The sequence below is a fragment of the Triticum dicoccoides genome, chromosome 1A (genome assembly GCF_002162155.2).
Source record: "Triticum dicoccoides isolate Atlit2015 ecotype Zavitan chromosome 1A, WEW_v2.0, whole genome shotgun sequence".
Classification (NCBI taxonomy): Eukaryota; Viridiplantae; Streptophyta; class Magnoliopsida; order Poales; family Poaceae; genus Triticum; species Triticum dicoccoides.
In genome coordinates, this window is record NC_041380.1 from 603,691,515 (window position 1) to 603,694,427 (window position 2,913).

The window sequence follows — 2,913 nt, forward strand, 5'->3', positions numbered from 1 at the left end:
CAAAGATCAATATGAAACGAACTCGTAGGCAATGGATCAATGGTGGATAATTATGTCGGATGGCATTCATCATGCAACAGTTATTACCTTGGGTGACGCAGAACTAGCTCCAATTTATCAATATAATGTAGGCATGTATTCCGTATATAGTCATACGTGCTTATGGAAAAGAACTTGCATGACATCTTTTGTCCTACCCTCCCGTGGAAGAAGAGTCCTATTGGAAACTAAGGGATATTGAGGCCTCCTTTTAATAGAGAACCGGACCAAAGCATTAGCACTTAGTGAATACATGAACTCCTCAAACTACGATCATCACTGAGAAGTGTCCCGACTATTGTCACTCCGGGGTTGCCGGATCATAACACGTAGTAGGTGACTATAACTTGCAAGATAGGATCAAGAACACAAATATATTCATGAAAACATAATAGGTTCAGATCTGAAATCATGGCACTCGGGCCCTAGTGACAAGCATTAAGCATAGCAAAGTCATAGAAACATCAATCTTAGAACATGGTGGATACTAGGGATCAAACCCTAACAAAACCCTAGTAAAAAAACCTAACAAAACTAACTCGATTACATGGTAAATCTCATCCAACTCATCACCGTCCAGCAAGCCTACGATGGGATTACTCACGCACAGCGGTGAGCATCATGAAATCGATGATGGAGGAAGGTTGGTGATGATGATGGCGACGATTTCCCCTCTTCGGAGCCCCGAACGGACTCTAGATCTGGCCTCCCGATGAAGGACAGGGGGTGACGGCGGCTCCGTATCGTATAACGCGATGAATCCTTCTCTCTTATTTTTTTCTCCCCCAACGTGAATATATGGGGTTGGAGTTGAGGTCGGTGGAGGTCCAGGGGACCCACAAGGCAGGGAGCGCGCCCTAGGGGGCGCCCTCCACCCTTGTGGACAGCTGGTGGGTCCTCTTCTGTTGATTCTTTCACCAATATTTTTTATTTATTCCAAAAATATTCTTCGTGAAGTTTTAGGTCATTCCGAGAACTTTTATTTCTGCACAAAAATAACACCATAGCAATTCTGCTGAAAACAGCGTCCGTCCGGGTTAGTTTCATTCAAATCATGCAAATTAGAGTCCAAAACAAGGGCAAATGAGTTTGGAAAAGTAGATACGATGGAGACATATCACATTACTCTGTTCTTTATGAACTTAATACTCTATATGCATGTTGGATAGCGGTCGATGTGTGGAGTAATAGTAGTAGATGCAGGCAGGAGTCGGCCTACTTGACACGGACTTGGTGCCTATATTCATAATCATTGCCTTGGATATCGTCATAACTTTGCGCTTTTCTATCAATTACTCGACAATAATTTGTTCACCCACCGTATTATTTGCCTTCAAGAGAGAAGCCTCTAGTGAAACCTATAGCCCCTGGGTCTATTTTCCATCATATATGTTTCCGATCTACTATTTTGCAATCTTTTATTTTCATATCTATAAACCAAAAAGTATTTTATCATTTATTTACTTTTGTCTATCTCTATCAGATCTCACCTTTGCAATTGACCATGAAGGGATTGACAACCCCTTTATCGCGTTGGGTGCAAGTGTTTGATTGTTTGTGTAGGTGCATCTATTGGGGACTTGCGCGTTTCTCCTACTAGATTGATACCTTGGTTCTTAACTGAGGGAAATACTTATCTCTACTGTGCTGCATCACCCTTTTCTCTTCAAGGGAAAAACCAACACAAGCTCAATAAGTAACAACCACCGCAACCCCCGTCCAACGCTGGCCCCTGCCTTTTTTCTTTTCTCTTTTTGAAAAAATCAAAAAATAGGTGCATTAACGTGGGTTCGAACTCTCAACCTCCCAGCTATCATTCTACAACTTCTAAGAGCATCTCCAGTCGCCCCCAGGGCGTTTTAAGGCAAAAAATAGCGCCTCTTGGGGGCTTCCGGCACTATTTTCGGCATGGGGGGCTCTTAGCCGCCCCCCCCCCCCAAGTTCGCCCCGCCCCCCAGTCGCTGATTTCAACTCAGATTCGGCACAAATTCGTTACACTTCAACACAAATTCAACAAAAAAGGTTATCACATAGTTCATCACAAAAATCAAAACAAATCAAATAGTTCAACGAAGCAAGCTCATAATTAGAACACAAATTAAAACACATCGCCTTGCCCTTGAGCCTCCATAGGTGCTCCACCAGATCGTGCTGCAGTTCTTCATGCACCTATGGGTCTCGGATCTCGACGCATATTGAGGAAGGCAGCCCAAGCTTTCTCGCAGTGTAGTGGATCATCGGTGAAGTAGTCGCGTAGAGCAAGCAATAGCCCTCCATTCGAGGCCTTTGTTTGCTCTTGCGGCGGCCTGGTGCCGAGCCTCCTCGCCACAGCTTTGCATTCTTCGCGAATAGGCCGCCCAGAGCGACATGGATCATGAGGAGCTCTTCGTCATCGGAGTCGGCCTCGGCATCCTCCTCCATCAGAGCTGCGAACACCTCCTCGTCGTCGGAGCCCATCGCCGAACACGTCGCGGGCGTGGTGGGCGGATAGCCGTCGGTATCCTCGCCTGCGTGATCGGAGTCCAGGAAAGCTCGGCCAGGAGCGGGATGGAGGCTGTCGTGGCAAAACCCTCCATTTCCGGCGGGGGAATGGCCTTTCTAGCGGCGGAGCAGCGGCTAAGGGCAGAGGGGTGGCGCCGATATCGGCATGGCGACGAAAGAGGAAGTCTACCGCGCATGGGTCGAATCTGGGCAGGGAAAAGGAGTTTCTCGCCTGACAGTGGTGGTCCGCGCGCCACTTTTCCTTCCACCTGAGCCCCCAAGTGCCCCCGAGTGCGCTGGGTTTGGCCTGGGATCGCCAGGCGAAAAAATGGCCCAAACCGATGGAATTCGGCGTCCTGGGAGCGTGACTCGGCAAATTGTTTTGCGGAAGCA